Raw genomic sequence first — 19,035 nt, forward strand, 5'->3', positions numbered from 1 at the left:
CTCATTTCGAGTTCGTTTGAAAGGCAAAACATCTAAAGGTAGAGTGGCCTTTCCACCTCTCGGGAACTTTGATTGGCCCCTGACTGCGAAGGAGAATGCAGAGAACTGAGCCACCAGCACAGCTTCTATAGCACCCTGGGGTGCTTTGCAAGTGACTCTCCAACCTCAGTTTAGGAAGGGTTGGAGCAGCTACTAGTCAACGCAGGGGTCTGAGATAAACGACCTCCCGAGCCCTCGCTCAGCCTCATGGGTCTTTGATTTTGAACTGAGGAAGTGCAAGCCGACTTTAACTAGGTCATCCAGAGAGCTCACATCCTGGCATGTCGTTGGCCTTCACTAAATAATATGGCGGGAAGAGAGAGAGAGAAAAGCAGAAAACGAGAAGGGGAGGGAACTGGCGAGAGAGAAAAAGCTAACAGTAGACCTTTTGAGAAAGGAAATCTTTATACATATGCTCATGTTTTCCAAAAGTTTCTGTATCTTTCTCCATCCTCCGAGCAGCTCTTTCTGTGGGTAATAGCAATGATTATAATGAGCAGGGAAATAAAATTATATGTGATTGTTTATGGCACCCCTGCTCACAAAGCAACTGTGAAAAAAAACCTTGATCCTTCTGTCTAATTCTTCAATGAGGGAAGGCGGCATTTGGATTCATTTTACTTAGTGGGCCAAATACTTTACACTCCATCCTGTAAAAATCATTTAATTTTTAAATGTGTGAGTTTGATCAACTCTGGAAACTTTGTGACTGAAAGTTCTCAATCTTTCACCTCTTTGATCAGGTTTGCAGCTGACTTTTATTTCACCTAAATTTCTGAAATTACCGTTATTTATGATGCAGAGGAAAAGTCAGATGTAACCATGGGTTATTGATATCTTTGTAACTTCTGTGACCTGAGAATTATGGTTCTTTAGCAATCTAAGAAATCGTATAAAGTCCTAAAGTTACAAGGCATCATTTAATTCAGTTCATTGATAAAAACTGAGAAATTGAAATCTTTCTGGGTCAACTTTCTGTATCAGGTACCAAAGTTATTTTCTTTCATTTAGTAATAAAATGTACTTTTCATTTTTATTTCTAATGAGCTATTTTATAGGCACAATTTCTTATCAAAGCAGATTAGACTATATTCTCTTTCATAAATGTCTCCCTCACAAAAGATAACAATGCTCATTTTTCATGTTACTATGGACAATTTTGAGGTGTTTATTTTGCTAGAGAAATATTTCAAAATACAGGCATTCTGCATTTTTTTTTTCCTCCTTGTTAGCCAAAGAGGTGGCTGGAATTTGTCATGTTGGGGTTGTTTTGTTTTTTCTGAAAAACAGTATACAATTTGTTTCTCTGGCCTCATTAACGCACTTATTAAAACAAAACAAAAACAACTCAGGCTCTGAATCAGTTTGCCTCAATCATCAGCTTTACTTGAGTGCTCTTCCAGGCACATCACTCATTTGAATCCTGTGGTGGACCCCTGGCTTGCTCCTCAGATAGGTTCCTGCATTTGTTTCCCCACTGCATATATGCGTATCTTAGATTGTTTGGGAGAAGATCCTTGTCCATGACTCTGTAAAAGTTTGCAACATTAAATCAAATTCACTAATAAACATGCAAAATATTTGATTTAACTACTATTTTTTCCTCTAAAATGTTTTTGAGAAAAGAAAACAGACATTTCATTCTTTTGATTTTTCCTTTGTGTTTGTTTCTTAGATGCATACAAAATATTTCAAAAAGTTGCACATAATGCAGTTTCATAACTTGAATATGATCTGGTAAATGAACCAACATTTGGTTTACATGAAAATAATGAGATTATTCATTATGTTAACTCTGGTTAGGATTTATGGTTTTACTCTTTTTTCTCATGTTTCTTTGAGAAACATTATCAACTCATTCTACTTTTTAATCAAATCTTCTTGAATTAGAGGGGATTTTTGATGCATTGTCTATCTGAGCCTCAGATCTGGAACATCATTTCATAGAATCCAAAATGCCATGTTTATCATGGTCAAAAATGGCAACACTGAAGAAAGATTGCCTTCCAAAGATGGGTAGTAATTAATGAACTCAGAACATTGGAATAAGGAGTTAAAATCAACAACCTTTGAAATTAGCAAATTCTGTTTAAATGGTTTTGGATATTCTTAAGCAAGTTTTTTAGTTCTATGCAAATCTATTGCTATTGCAAATTTCAAGTAGATTATATAACTCCCTGAGACTATCTTAAGTCATTCGCTGAGATTTTTCCTGAAAAAAATAATAGAAAATGTACATCCATCCAACAGATATTTTGTTATTTTAGCTGTTTTTTTCAGAGGTGCCACAGACATGCTGTTTCATGTTTTGTATCTCTGTAATAACTAGCAGATATCTGTTCAGAGAGACGTCCATTTCCCACCAGAATCAAAAGCACAAGGATCCCTAAAGAAACACCACATGGGTACAACAAAACTACCAATAGAGAACAAAATCATTTTGTTATAATATTAATTATAAAATGCAATAGAGAGCTCAAGTATTTGAATATTCAAAGTGAATCATTACCATGAGTCTAGGCTGCAGTTTGGCAAATGCTTAAAAATTGACGCTGAGGACTTGTGATAAACCACTGTTATAAAAAAACAAAGCTGTTGGAATTAATGCTTTCGTTCTTGCTTGAAAGCATAAAGTCATAACTTATCATGCCGGCCAGATAGACTTGTGCATTTTTGTTTCTGAATTCTTTTCTTGACATTTTAAAAGATTTTCCAATGTGACAATATAAAATTTCTTCTTCTACTGTTGATTACATGCTTATACAGTGAGAAGAGCCCTAGTCAATTCATATCAAACAATTTGAGTGGAAAAAATAAAACAAAAATATCATAAACAATGAAATAGAAGAAACTTGTACAAATGAATAGAAACAAATTCTTATAAACATATTGGTGCTCAGAAGCACTAAAATCCTGAAGGGAGAGTAATGGACACCTATATTTCAGCAATCCTCCTGATTGCTAACACCCAACACCTGAACAAAGAATCCTGCTCCATTCCATGGAAGACATTTGTTCAACTCACATACATTGTGTGCTGGACCCTGTGCTTGGAACTCATGAGAAAACAGCAAATAAACACAATCCCCAAGGAAATCATACCTGAACTTGATAGACATGCAATGTGGTTGATCTCAGTGAAAAATAGTGCAAAACAAACATCAACAAACTACTAATGAATGGTTTTCCCTGATGAGTAAAATTTAATTTTTTTTTTTTTGGTCACAGTTAACATAAACTCCTGTAAGAAAGAGGACTGTACCTGGGTCCTATAAATCTATCAGAGGAACTAAAGGGTGTTTTTTGAACCAAAATAAACTGAACCCATGACAGTGAAAGATAAGTGCATTTGTTTTTGCCATAATAAATATGAGATCTTTTAAGAAAATATTTATACATATTTGACTAGTTCCCTTCCAACTCTCCTCGGATCAAATGTCATTTAAATAAAGTCAAAGCCAAAATTAAGAATACTGAAGGAATTTTAAGCTCAGTATGAGAAGCATAGGACACTGGATCAGAAAAAAAATCACAGCTCAATCGCCATTTATTAAAAAGTTTATTTATTTTTCTAGTATTGTTGGTTTCATTTCATAAATCTGGGAAAACTAGTTTGAATGTTATTCTGTTGCTAAGATCCTCTAACATGGTGGCACGTCTTGTTTTGCAGAACTGACAACAATGTAAAGAATCATTTCTAACAGCTTGTAAATGTTGCTAGAATCCACTACTCTTGTATAAACTCTGAATACATTTGACTGGTATTCGCTAATTAAATCATGTAAGACTGCCTGCATTAGGGACATATATTCTCAATAGGGGAAACAATAGAAATCAATTTACATCAGAATGGAGCTCTCAGGGCTCAAGAACCCAAGCACCTTAGTTCATTTTGCTACTGTTCTAGGAAAGCAGCAATTGAAGATGAATGTTTATTTGAGATTACTGACAAGAAAAAACCTTTTGTCATTTCCTTTTACTTTTTCATTCTTAGTATGGTAGTATAATCAATAACTATAATTAAACTTTTCTTTTTGTTATCCACTCCTCAGATGCCTTCTTATATGTCATATTTCCTGACCAAGTCTTTACGCTTGATTCTTGTACTCAAATGCTACACAATTAGTAAAATGATGACTTTGATTATAATAGGTTATAATTGACATGGAAAAATAGTTTATGCATGATAAGAGTACTTTACCAAAGACAGTAATTAAAGGTGAAAGAATTAAGGGTGAAATAAAATTATCTCTATTGTTCCTTATTTTAAAAATGAAATGTCTAATTCAGATTGTTAGCAATTAATTAATTCATTTTACTCTTTCTAAAGTCCTTGGATATTTGTTGAGAAGAAGCAAAATAAACAATGTGAAGTCTAACACCTGTGCCACATAAATGGGCACTAAAAATTATTATTTTCTATTTATTTAACTTTGATTCTTTCTACTTAACGAGAGCATTTAGTTAATATTTGTTGGTGTTGCCTGTGTGTCAAGTATTCTTCCTCAATACTGAGGAAGAAGGAAATTATTGCAGCATTTGCTGGTCAAATTGATAACCACACTAAGAAAAAAAATGTGAAACTTAATGGATTCTGAAACGTTTTCATATTTGTAATATTTGTCATCAATGACACAAAATGCCAAATTATTTTGAGGATATGGCTAATTAAAACCATTTTTTGTGTCATTTATAGAAAATATTTAATAATTTCACTGAGCTTCATTTCTGACCATTTGGGAAGTGTGATCACTCCAGAACAGCATATGAAGTGTACTGTTGCTACTGAAAACTTAGTAGTTCAGTTGTTCCACTTATGGATATTCTCTTTGGGGTAGAGGCAAACTTACTACAAAATAGACTTATAAACTGAGGGGGCCTCATGTAACACTTCTCCAGATGTGGATAGAGATGCATATTCCTTATGATCAAGCCTCTTGTAAGAATGTATAAAGAAAACTACTGGCTCCACTGCTTATTCTTTTTTATTGTAATTGGTTATTAGTTCTGAAAAAATATGACTGTCTTACTTGTCCCCATCATCGCAGATTTTCCATGAATAAAATCATTTTACATTCCAGCCAAAAAGTTTACCAGAGTATCTCACATGCCACATGCCAATCCGTATTTTGTAGATTTCCTAATCAGAGGTTTACTTTCTAATGTTAAGAAACATTTTTGAAAGCATAGGTTTTATATGACTTTTTAAATGTTTGGCTTTTGAAAATGTCAGGTTTTAAGCAAACTTCCTTAGAAATGAAATATTAGGAATCCCTGTTTAAGTGGAATATTTTTACAGAGCTATTCACAGATCTGCCACTGTTCCCATAGTAACTCATTCTTAGATAAGCAAAGAATCAGGGAGACTAGGTAGTGTATTGATCAATCTGATTCCATAATATTTGATAAATATTCACTCATATCTAGGAGGAGATAATAGGAGAGTAGATTTTTATCAGAATATAAATATATTCATTCATTTTCAAAAACAGGGAAAATAGATGATTGCTTTTACCCTCTGTTGACTTTTCAGAAGATGACTTCTCTGGTGTCAGGAAATATTATGATTTTATTTTAAAGAAGGAAAAACATTATAGAGTAACTTCAGAATCCTGTAATGCATTAGAAATTATAAGTACAATTTAAAGAGAACTAATCTTATGTCAGGGTGTATGGTTAATGATTTTATGGCTCTATACCAACATTTGACACTTTCAATGAGATTGGAATCCTCAGAGAAGTAAGCCTGTTATACACTTATTACTTTATTGAAAACCTCAATGGGTAAATTTAGTCCATAACTGAAAAAGATGAATAACAACAAAAAAATAATTAAAATATTGCTGAAAAGAGCTGTTGCTTCTAACATATCTTTCAAATATCTCTAAGATATTCTGAGGTCTATAAATGTTTTGAAGCCCATGCCTGAATCTCCTGCAATAATTACACTTTTTATTTTATAATTAGAAATAGGAAACGAAATATTTAAAATAGTCTTACTTCTAATCCTAACTCCCCTCTAGACTTTATTTTATGCTCATATGGTTTCTATTTTTAAATGTGAGATATTTTAATTGATCAATTTAATTATATAATTGTAAATTTGGCATAAGATTTTTGCTTATATTTTTATGGTAACATAATGAAATTATTTATATAAAAGTGACTGCGATGGCAGGTGCTGAGATCCAAGTATTATATCACGTACTCTGTGCATATGTTCTCAGTGAGGATCACTAAATGTTAGGTGATAAATAACTAACCACATATTTTATGTAAAATTATATGTTTTCAGCAAAATGCTGAGATAAATTTATTTTGACAACTAATTTTACTTTCTGCAAATATCATTTGAATATGTCATTATTTCTTAATTATAATGGCAAGTTCATATGATTCAAATCATTAAATTTAAGTCTTTGTATTCATGCAAAGTTCATATTTTATGTCCTTGGGAATTGGTAAAAATTTTATTAAAAAATGGAAACTGAGATGTGTGTGCCACACATTCTAGTCTTCTATTAAGGAAAATGAATTTCTATGTATTTTATAAACTTCACTTAAAATGTTATATCATGCGTGATATTCCTGGAAAATGTCAATGGTCATAGTTTATATTGATCTAGCTTCACATTGATTTTTTTTCTTTATCACTTTTAATGATATGTGTAAAATGGTAACATGCAAAAATAATAACTGACTGCAAAATTTGGGTCCTATCATTATTTACTGTATCAAAACATCTTCAGTTCCCACTTGAATTGGAAAGAGGCTTAAATTCATCATCAGATAAATTGGCACACAGAGATTTGAGTGTGTCTTCTTCTGGCAGGCTTGTGGGCACTAACACATGAGCAGGCTAGTCCAAAGTTAAACATATGGGCTCAAGGATTTGCTAATTAGATTTAGAATCCAAGTCATCCATTTTCTCTTCTCATTTTAAAAATGGAATAATAGTATTCACAGGTAGGGAAAAATGAAAATTATGTGTCCAAATGTAGGAGAAATTATAATAATTACTAGCATCAAGTAAGTGTTTAATAGATGTTATAGTGTTACTAGTAACAGTACTTCTGTACTTGAGCAAAGTACTTCTATTCCTCTATTTTTTTTTCTATAAAACATGGATATTTTTATGATCCATTTAAAAGTTTGTTATGAAGATGAAGTAAAACAGTGCACACAGAGTTCTTAACACATTGCCTGGCATACATAATCAGCACATATTATTATTATTACAGTCAGTCTATAAACTGCTCTTCATGATTGCCACCCTTTTCCAAGTTATAAACTGTTTTTTTTTTCAGTGATTATAAATCTATAGCTTTATTAAGTCAAAAACTGATAGTGTGGGCTGGGGCTGGGGCTGGGCTGGGGCTCAGTGGTAGCGCACTTGCCTGGCATGTGTGAGGCACTGGGTTCAATTCTCAGCACCACATAAAATAAATAAAGGACTATCAACAACTAAAAAAAAATTAAAAATTAAAAAAAACTGATAGTGTGTATGAAGTTTCCATTTAAACAAAAATTTTACTGAAACTTAAGACATGCCTAAAAAGATTTTACGATGTAGCTCTAGATGCAGGTCTACATGATATCAGGAACTTTTGGATTTCATGATTTAAGACAGCATTTTGGGTAGCAGTTGATCCATTAAATTTTTTCTTCAAAAAAAAATTTTTAATGTGTTTAAAGTAAACCACTGCCCCAATGTGAAAGCGAATCTCCTGAGACCAGGGCTTTTGAAACCACTCAACCCTTGAATTGACTTAATGAAACTCTTGCTGTCAGTGACTGAACCCTGCTGCTAATGGTTTCAGAGTTTAAAATTCGAAAAGCAGAGGCTCCAAGAAGTTTCCATCCCAAGAGTATGGCCCCTCCTCCTTCCCCACTCTTCCTCTTTGCCCCCCTTTGGCCTCTCCCCTTGTACTTCAGCCAGTGGCTTAAATGGACAACCTGATTTTATTTATAAATTCGTAATTGGAAAAGAAAGGGTCTTTAGGTCTAATTGCAAGAATTAGCACCTTTAAGACAAAATAATCTGCCTGTGTCTACTCTCCAATAAAAGACTTTCCTATCTCAGTCAATTTCTATCTCCAAAATGGCAGCTTTGGTAACTTAGGAACTGGCTTAGTCCTTTGTGGGGAACAACATTAACTCAGACTGGGAACACCTTGGTTTATAGGTTTTAGGCATTCACAGCTTTTAAACAGTCTCTCACAGTCCTCATTTATGGTGCCAATGACTGTTTTTTTTTTTTTTTTTTTTTTTTCTTTTTAAGGTAAAATATTCTGTACATAGAACCAAATCATTAGTTACTTATTCTTTCCATTGTTTCACCATTTTCCCAATCAGGCCCCAAATTTTAACAAAAATGATCCTACTCATCTCTTTCTTCACCACCTTATCCCTCCCACCCCCAATAATATACCAGTAATAGACAAAAACTACACACATGCTAGCTGTAAAAATGCAGAATTAACACTGTGGGTTAGAAGGCTGTGGGTTGTGAGGATGCTCTTTGAAGATCAACAGTACCTTTTTTGCCTTCCCACACACCCAAGTCTTCAAATTTTGTCTTTCATAGAATTCCCTTTGCCTTTCTCAGTAAAGTGAAGAATGGGTTGCCTTCAAACACTCACTCCTACTAGGATGAGTGTGCAAATTATACAGCTTGGAATGGGCTTTAAAGCACTGGGGCTTCTGCAGGGCACAGAAAATAAACTGGTTCTTTAAAGGACATCTTCTCAAACCACCTTATGGGGTCAAGACAGTCGAACTCCTTCCCTCCCTACTTAAATACACAGTCAGAGGTGACAGAGGCTGGTACTCAGGATTGTCATCATTTTTTGTCATTATCCTCTGAGGAGTAGGAATGCCACATCAGCCTTTTCTCACAGAAGGATATGACAACCTGTAGGCACTTGACATTGGCCTCCTTGGTTCAGCTCATCAGAGTTTTCCATTTCATTAGGAACAGGTGCTCTGGGCTGGAGTCTGTAGTTCCAATAATCTGCTCGGGCTCCAAACCCCAGGGCAAAGTCCCATGGCTTTTCTGACTCTTCTTTTTCTTCTTTGGTTTGCTCACTTTTCCTTTATCTTCAGAATCAGAATCCAGCTCTACACTTGCCTCTGTCTGATTTATGTCTCACTTGCTGTTTTCTGCAACTGTAGAAGCTCAGCAATGAGGGCCAGGTTTTTTTCTGGTGCCTGTGTGTTTTACTCACCTGAGAAACCTACTTTAGGAGGTTCTCCACTTTTCCAGATGATTGAGAACTTTTTCCACCACATGTTCCTCTTCCTCTTGTTCTACTCTACCTCCTCTACTTTTCTTCTTGTTTCCCCCCCCCCACCCGCCTCCTTATTGCCCTACAGCTTTCTGATGTAAAGGGTGACACTGCTCAGAGCAGCGCCCAAGAGTCCAGAAGGAATTGGTGTTGCAATGGTGGCGTTGCATTGCGCTATCCTGGGGAGTGGCGCCCAGTAAAGCCTATAATAGTTTGTTTGTTTGTTTTTCCTTCTTTTCTTAAGGAAAAAAGTTGTTCAAGTCAATCCAATTTCAGCTATATATAATTGACAGGGGAGGGATTATACCCTGTGATTGATTTGCCCCATTCTCCTTTGGATCCCTCTGGGGAAGACCCTGTGCATGGGCAATAGCATTTTCTCACAACAAACATATGTCCCTGATTCCCCAGCCTCCTTTTTCATGCATAATCCTCTGCCAACTGTTGATACTGTTTGGCTCATGTTCAAGATAAACAAACATCCTTATCGATTCAGAAGCCTCTTTCTGATATTTGCAAAGACTAAAAGAAGTGTCTGGATCTAGATGTGTCAGTTTATTATTTTAAACGCAAAATTACTTCACACCATGCACCTCCTCATCTATTTACTTTTGCATTTCCTTTCTAAGCCATTAATTACTTGCCACTATATGTGTGGTCATTGACAGAATCCTGATTTATTCCACATGACACTTAGGGCTTCTGCTGCTTCATTCTTTGTGTTATCTAGAAGAGACAGTCAAAGATGCACTCTCTCATGGACTGATGATGTCCTACATATAGTTCCTGTTATGGCAAGTGATTTTTTTCCTTATACACCCTATTCTCCAGCAGTTTTCTATCATAAGTTTATCTTTGCTTTGTTTTTGTTTTTAGAAAGTGAGAGCTTTCTAATCCTTTCTTCATTTAGATAATCCTGCTTTGATCCCTTGATTTTATAAGATAGGCAAACCCAAGTCTAACATATAATGAAGAATTATTGCATTAATTACTAATTATTCTCTCTTTCCCTCTTTTTTTTTTGTCCCTAATGTTTCAGTTCATCTCATCCTCATGAAACAGAACTGTGCCTCTTTTGTCTTCAAGAAGTCCAATGAAGGTTTAATGTGATTTGCTAAACTCATAGCATGCACTGAGCAATGCATTGCCACAGTCTGGCTGGGCATAGAATCACGAGCCACTCAAGCAGGAACAAACTTTATTTCCAAAATTCCCGCGAATGCACGCATGCGGCCTTCTCCCGGGACACACTACACCAACAGGAAATCCCCTCCTCCGGAATTCCCTCCTACTGCACTTCCCCAACCAATGGGAACTCTCTGGGAGTCCCGCGGAAGCTCCAAAGTAGCAGGCCCAGGCGGACAGTAGGGGTCTAATCTCCAATTGAATGCACATCTTAACATAATCATTATCATCTCAATGGCTTGCTGGTGTCACCTTTCAACCAAAAATGCCATGAGTCATTCCTACTTGGCTATGGCTTTCAGCAATGCATGTTGCTATCAAATATTTCACCCACTCACACCATGGGGTAGGACCCCAAGGCACCCAACCCAGCCTTTCTGCCACTTATCCAAAGCCATCATTCCCTAAGTGAACCTCAGCCTCCTAAAAACTGTATCTATTGTATTCCTTCCCTTAACTTACTATTTTAAATGACAACAGACCTGAGATACTTGTTGAAGTACAGCCATCAGCAGAATCAGGCTTGTTACTTTTCACATTCTTTTCCTTAGTATGACAGACCAGGACTGTACCTCCTAGAACTATGATTCCAAATCTTCAATATCTTGCAACAAATCTTTGAAAAAGAAAATAAGAATGTCTATCTTGTGAAGAAATATAATGTTGAAGCAGGAGCAGGAAAAAAGTCTAGATTTAGAGGAAAACATTATTTAGCTTGCATGAGTGTGATTTCACTAAAATAAGTCTATTTTAGTGAAATCTATTCCTTTTAAGAATATGGCATCACGATCATAGCATCTTATTTTAGATTTGTTCATTGCACTTAAGTCTTTGCCAAGAAAATAGTCAATACTTATCTTGGTCTTTACATCTAAAGGTCCTATTGAAGTGATGTTCCTGAACAACAAAACAGTCTTAACTTCTCATAGCAATTGGTCCCAACCCTGTGCCTTGGAACTCCAGGTAACTCAGTGAGTTTATTGAGCTCCCTCCTCAACAATTTCATATCAGGTAAGTTGTAATTTCCTTCCATCCAACTGATTTTATAGTTATGTTTATTACCTATACTTAGTCATATATTTTTTATATAAAGTTTCATTTATATACACATTTAAACAGTCATACTAATATGGCTAATATTCCTGTGTGTATATTTAATATATTCATATATATATGCATGTGTGTATATATTTATATATTTACAATTATATAACTACGCTAAATTGTCATCTTTTTTTTTTAGGACATATATAAAACCCTGTAGATGTCCCACAGGTCTTATCAGTAGCAAAGTAAAATTCATTGGGTTAAATTCATTTTTCCTTCTACAGAGAAAAATAAAATCTATTTCATATTTATTACTACTAAATTTCCATTTCCATGGGAATTCTCCATCATTGTTTTTCAAATTTTAGGACATTACTCTAGGTTCTTTGATGCCTGCATTGATGCAATGAAAAATGGCATTTCTACCTCTTAGTCTGTAAGGATCCCGCGAAATGTCGGAGAAAGAGACCACCAAGTGACCACTCATGCAATTGGCAGAAGGGGGATTTATTGAACCAGCATGCTGGGGCTCCATGCCCACTCAAGAAGGAAAGCAGCCCAGAGCCCCGAGCAGGGGCTGAGCACTGCTTAAGTACACTTTTTGGGGAGGGCGGAGGGCTTTGTATACATCAGAACAAATCATCATGAGGCGCGGGAAAATTGAACAACAACTCCTAAACATGATTGGTTCATTCATTGGCTGGAACAGGTCAGGCTGGAGTGATAGGTCATTCCTAAGGAGGGGGTTACATTTAAACTGATTGGTCCAGGCCCTGCAATGCCTATGTGCGACCACACAGAGCCCTTATTACTGGGCAGTTCCAAGCATTGTCTTAACAGCTACAGAAATTTAACTCAGACCTTGCAGCTTAGAAACTTTACAACACCCGGTCTTTTACCCTTTAACTTTTATGCTTTAACTTCAATTTCTTTTACCCTTACAAGTCTACTCACCTAACTGGGACTGAGAGACAAAAATTTGTATCCTCTTCATCACAGATTGGAGGAAGAATCAGACATCCAAACTTCCTGATTCCTTGATAGTCCATCCCTTTCTTTTGACAGAAACTCCCCTTTGCTTTTCTCCACAGCAGGAGTCCTAACTTGTGATCAGTCAGCTGCCTACTGAGGTGCTGCAGCTGAATACTCAGTGTATGTCCTCTTAGAGGGGATCTTTCAAGAAAAATCCATAGGCTTCATAAACACAGAGGGAGGCCTGCCACTGGATTCTGAGTCCTCTCTAACCTCTAAGTTCCTAGAGACTTAATTTCTCTGAACTAAATTTTTGGGGGACAATTGGAGAGAATCAAATTTTATATTTCTATGAAATAAATAAAAATAAGATGTAGCTGTAAGTGGGTTGTCTTAATTGAGCCAGATCTACTACTTTGTTATAGCTTCTATCAGCAGAGTATCATTTTGTATCTACTGGTGTTTTCTAAATGAGAAGCTATTTTTTTGTAGGCAAGTTTCTAAGCCAGTTGTCAATCCACTGGCATATGGTATACTTAAGGAGTTATTGTTAGAAAATAAGGAATTACATGTAGGTGGACTTAATACCTTTATTTCTCAAAATAGCATCATTTCAACTGTGTGTAAAGATCATCCAGCTACTAGCAGACTTCCTTATCCCTTTAGGAGAAACAGCAACCCTCACAGGCAAAACACAATAGTTCTCACAATATATACCCTTTCTCTCTCCCACATTCCCATTTTCCATGACTTGGATTTAAAATACAACACCACACACCTTTTTCTATAAAGGATTCTAGTGGGTTGAATGGCAGTTTCCCTGAAGTTGTTAACACTTAAAACCTATAAATGTGAACTTATTTGGGAAGAAAGGAAAAGGCCTTTACAGATAAAATTAAGTTATGGATATCAAAAAAGATCATTCTGGTAAACCCTAAATCTAAAGATAAATATGTGTTTGAATAGAATACAGAGAGAGTTGCTGATGAAAAGTCAAGGCAGAGGTCAGAGAGATGGTATCATTGCAACCACCAAAGCCGGAAAAGGCAGGGCACAGAATCTCCCCCAGAACCTCTGGAGTGGGCACATCTCACTTACTGTGGACTTTTAGCCTTCAGAACTGTGAGAGACTAAATTTCTGTTGTTTCATGACAATATTTGAAGCCATTTGTTATAGCAGCCCTAGGAAACTCATATAAGGTCTAAAGAGTAAATATTTAGGTTTTGTGAGCCATATGGTCTTCATAGCAACTATTCAACTCTGATTTGTAGTGTGAAAGCAACATACAAACAAATGAGCATGACTGTGATCCAGTAAACTTTATCTATGAAAATTTGAATTTTCCTATGTCAAAAAATATTATTCTTCTTTGCTATTTTTTTAACATCAAAAAAATTTAAACATTATGCTTGGCTTATGGGAGATGCATAAATAAACAGTGGGCCAGATTTAGTCTGTAGGTTATAGTTTGCTGTTTCTTTCTCTGGAACAGGGACCATCAAGTGGAACAGCATTGATTATGCAGATGATACTCATTCTGGAGATCAGTTTGAATGTCTGATTCCACTCATCTTTGGACATGCCCTTTGTTTTTAAACTCAATTTCTGATGCCTTTGAAAAACCTACATGAACACCCCTCTTAAGAGTGTAGATAGTACCTCATAGTAGATAGACTTGAACTAAAACTAGATGGCCAGGGACTCTGCTATTAGTACCCACCAACACATATCAAACCAATATCCTTGACCTTATCAATAGATTAGGAAAATTATTCTAAACATTGTATACTTATTCAAATGAAATAGGAAATTTGATTATGTCTCATTTTAGAGACTGTGATTTCATTATTCCAGGATGAGCTCCCCTGGCACTGGAAAGGGCTTCCTGGGCAATATTGGCTTAGGTACATGATACTGAGAAGCATTTGCTTGCAGAGACCCTAAAACTGTAAGTCATCCCCTTAGCCACCAGCATCCATATGCAGTTGCAAAGGCACTTGCTCCCAAGCATCTCAAAATTCTAATGTGGCTCACTGCTTTACCAGCACAATGTTCCCATACAGTGTCTTTCTGGTACTCCAGAGGAGAAAAGTTACACCTGTCAGAAGTTTGACAGACTGTTCGAAAATATGAAATCACCTATGTCATTTGGAAATTAAAAAAATGCTATGGGGATTTTTTCCCAAGATAGTATAATTGCAAAGTTTTTATCAGGATTTAAAAGTCAAATAAAGACACTTGAAATACATGATAAAGGGATCTCCAATATGTCACTGAAGGAATCTGTCCCTCTTTGTCATTTAGACACACTCTGTCCATGCACTCTTCCACACTCTTTCTACTAGCCTCATTCCTGTTTCAAACAAGGAGAACCTAATAAGACTCAGATGGGAGATTTGTGACTATTCCCAAAGGAAGGAGTCACTGCTTCTGAAGATATCCTGTTTGTTCATTTTCTTTTTCCGATATCTTTTCTTTGTTTTGTTTCTGGATCCCTCTATCTTTCTCCCAGCTTGTATTGTCAATTTCTGTTAACCTCCTCTTGGGAGCTCTCCCGACAAGTGTGGCAATAGAGAATGGCTTTGAATAAAACATGCATTCTATACTTGATATCAAGTCCCTGTTTCTCATACATCTACAGGAGGAAAATAAATAGCTTTGGACCTAAAAACCCAGCAAAGCTGTTTCTAACCTATGTGAAAATTTATAAAAGCTTTAAATGTATCAAATTAATCACAATCTTTAGGTTACGATAAGAGCGTTTTTTTTTCTTTGAGCACCATTTTTTTTTTGTGCTAAACATTTATTCTGTAGCATTTAACGTGTCTCTTCAAATGTACTTAAAAGACTTTTGCTAAAATGTACCCCAAACCATGTGAACTTAAAAAACAATTTTATTTCTAGAAGTGATTTAAGTGGATGTATCTAGAAGCCTCTAATACTAGAGCTGTCACTGACAAATGTAATAATTATAATAATTAAGATGAATCAATGAAAAGAATGACCTTAAGACATCTGGCTCATCTCTGTGACTAATTTGTAACCACTTACATCACTGATGACATGAAATACCACATAACTGGTGCAGAATTCTAGACATATCATCAATATATTTGATCAAACATATTTGTTCATTGATTTTTATATAGCACATGCCACTTTTTATGAAAATTACTTATACTTTCAAAAAAGCTTTGTTAATATTTTAAGATTATAGCCTTAATTTTTTCTTTACCAGAACTCTAGTCTTAGGAGTAGACAATAATGTTAAAATAGCTTAATAAGCAGACAAGCAGCTGTAGTCCACATAGCTATCTACTTCATATTATGCTAAAGGGCAAAAATTATACTAGGTTTACTTTTTTTATGAGAACTTACAGCTCAGGATAATAGGGATTGAATCATTATAAGCAATAAAGTGTTAAAGGAGGATAGTTTTCTGAGTCTAAAAAGTAAGGATTCAAAGCCTCGCCTTGTTAGTTACATGACTGATATTTAACTTATAGGAATATAAGTTTTCTTTGTAAATTTTGGTGAATTCCCATGTAGGAATCTAGAAAAAAGAGAAAAAGTTTGTGTTGATGGCTTTGCCTACAGAGTAGTCCATCAAAACTATGATAATTAATATTATTCTCTTGATTTCCATGTAGTGCATGCTTGGGTTTGGTAACATTAATGGGATTTCTCCCTATTGTTCACATTGTTCACCAACAGAAGCAAAAGCATCATTAATCTTCCACAATGTTCATTTTTATACCTTTTCTCAAGAATGGAAACACACACACACAGGCTTTAAAAAAGGTCAAGATAAATCCAAGGATAACACAGATGACATGAATTTCTAACATCAGAAATGAAACAGGGGCTATCATTACTGGTTTAATTGGTATCAAGAGAAAAACAGAAAGAATAGTGAAATAAGAAAGAAAAATAGAAGAATATGAAAAGAAAACGCTCTATAATCACAGATTTTATAATTTAGATGAAATGGACCAACTTTGGAAAAGGAACAATTTTTTTGAAAAAATCACACAAAGAAATATAGGTAATATAAGAATGATATTTATTAGAGAAATTGAATCAATAGTTAATAATATTCCAAAATGGAAAACACTGGAACTTAAATGGTTCACTGTGAATTCTACCAAACATTTCATGATGATATATCAGTTCTCTATAATTTTTTTGAAAGATATACAAACAGAGGGGATGCTTCCCGGTTTATTCTATGACGTAAGCATTATCTTTATTTTAAAAGAATATAAGTCATACCAACAAGAAAATCTACACATCAAAATCTCTCATCAACATGTTTAAAAATTCTCAAAAAAAATTTTAGTATACTAAACCCAACAATGCATGAAAATAAATGTAGTTCATGATTGGATGTGATTCATCTCAGGTCTGAAAGATTGGTTCAACATTTGAAAATGAATTAATGTTAAACTTTTATATCAAAAAAGAATCATATGATCTATCTTTTGAAGCAGAACACACATTTGACAAAATTAAATTCATCATAAATATTTTCATCCAACTAAGCATAAAGGAGAATTTTCTCAGGTTGGTAAAACTTACAAAAAACTCTACAGCTAACCTCAACCTTACAGGAGATAATTTATAAAGGAAATTGTAGCTAACCTGATAAGATAAGAAAAAGATGAAAAAGGTATACAAAAGGAATAGATAAAACTATCATCATTCATAGATGATTGTCTATGCAGAATATACAAAAAATCGACAGAAAACAACTCTTAGAACTAATAAGCAATTATAAAATTTTACAGGATACCAGTTCAATATTTAAAAGTTTCCATATGCCAGAAATAACAAGTGGAATATAAAATTTAAACACATTGCCATTTATATTAGCATTCTCTTTAACATGAAAAAAGTCATATACTTAACAAACTATTGTCAGAATCTACATGAGAAAAGAGACAAAATATATGAAAGATGAAAAAAAAAACGAAATAATTGGAGACATATCTTGTATTCGTGGAAGGAAGACAGTATTATCAAGAGATCAGTCCTTACAAACTTGAGTTATAGACGCAAAGGAATCCCATTCAAAATTCCATTATTGTACCTATATTGACAAACTGATTCTGAACTTCATGTAAAGAAGACAGAAGGCTCAGAAGAGTCAACACAGTATTAAAGAAGTAACTCTGAATATTGGCATTACCTGATCTCGAGATTTCCTATAAACCAAGATAGTGTAACATTGGTTTAAAAAAAAAATAGATAAACAGATTAATGGAACAGAATGATATCCCAGAAATGAACCCACAGAAACATATTCAATTGATATTTGTAAAAGAAGCAAAAACAATCCTGTAGCGAAAGAATCATTTAACAATCCTGGAGCACGATGAACATCCAATGCAAGAGAGAGAGAGAGAGAGAGAGAGAGAGAGAGAGAGAGAGAGAAATAGACTTCATATCTTTCCAAAAGTTAACTCATAATCTAAATAACCTTGAATTTGACAAAGACTTTTTAGACACACCAAAAATATAATCCATAAAAGAATAATTGATAAATCACACTAAAATAAAATTAAAGGAGAGGAAGGAATGGGGAACGGGGGGTGGGAAAGATGGTGGAATGAGATGGACGTCATTACCTGAAGTACATATATGAAGACGCAAATGGTGTGACGCTACTTTCTGTACAACCAGAGAAATGAAAAATTGTGTTCTATATGTGTACTATGAATTGAAATGCATTCTGCTTTCATGGATAATAAATTAGGATAAACAATAAATTTAAAAAATAAATTTAAAAAAGAATTAAGTCTATTAATTAAAAATTAGCAAAAATTAAACAAAACTCTGAGCTTCATTCAAGGCTTTTAGTTATGAAAATATTTTGGTTTCATTTCTTCTGAAAAGTCTGACTTCCTCATCATGACACTCAATTAGCAGAGTTAATCACCAGTCTGATGCTACATTCATCAGAATTAAGTATTACTTAATGAGAAATAAACAATTTATAGTTAGTAGAATATGCAAGGTCTCTGACAAATATCTCTATTTTTATTTTCTGTGAAGTTCTTTCAAAAGGAAAAAAATTCATTTTTAAAAGATTTAAAATCTAATAAGGTGGGGAAATAATTTTAAGTTCACTGTTGCTTAAAATTATTACAAAATTACTGGTGGCAGGACTGTTTCCAAAATCAACTCTTTTTGTGGACACAAAGTAAATCACAACTTTGTGCTTATCTGTGGTGGAAATTGTGACAACTCTAGGAAATAGAAATGCAGTATCACTCTTAGTTTTTCTGTTTTCTAAGGACATCACTATCACTCTGAAATAAAATATAATTAGATGAGAAATGCCATAAGATTTTATGCACACAAACGGGCACATGTGTACTATTGTAAACCCCTAAAGAAATACTTTCTTTTCAAATTGACAGAACCTAGAAAGCACCTCTTTGGAAAATAACATTAATCTGGTATAAGCCAGAGGCACTGTGTTTTATTATTGTTCCCTAACAC

This window comes from Marmota monax, unplaced genomic scaffold (assembly GCF_021218885.2).
Source record: "Marmota monax isolate L192 unplaced genomic scaffold, Marmota_monax_Labrador192_F-V1.1 WCK01_AAM20220418_F8-fsc00034, whole genome shotgun sequence".
Lineage (NCBI taxonomy): Eukaryota > Metazoa > Chordata > Mammalia > Rodentia > Sciuridae > Marmota > Marmota monax.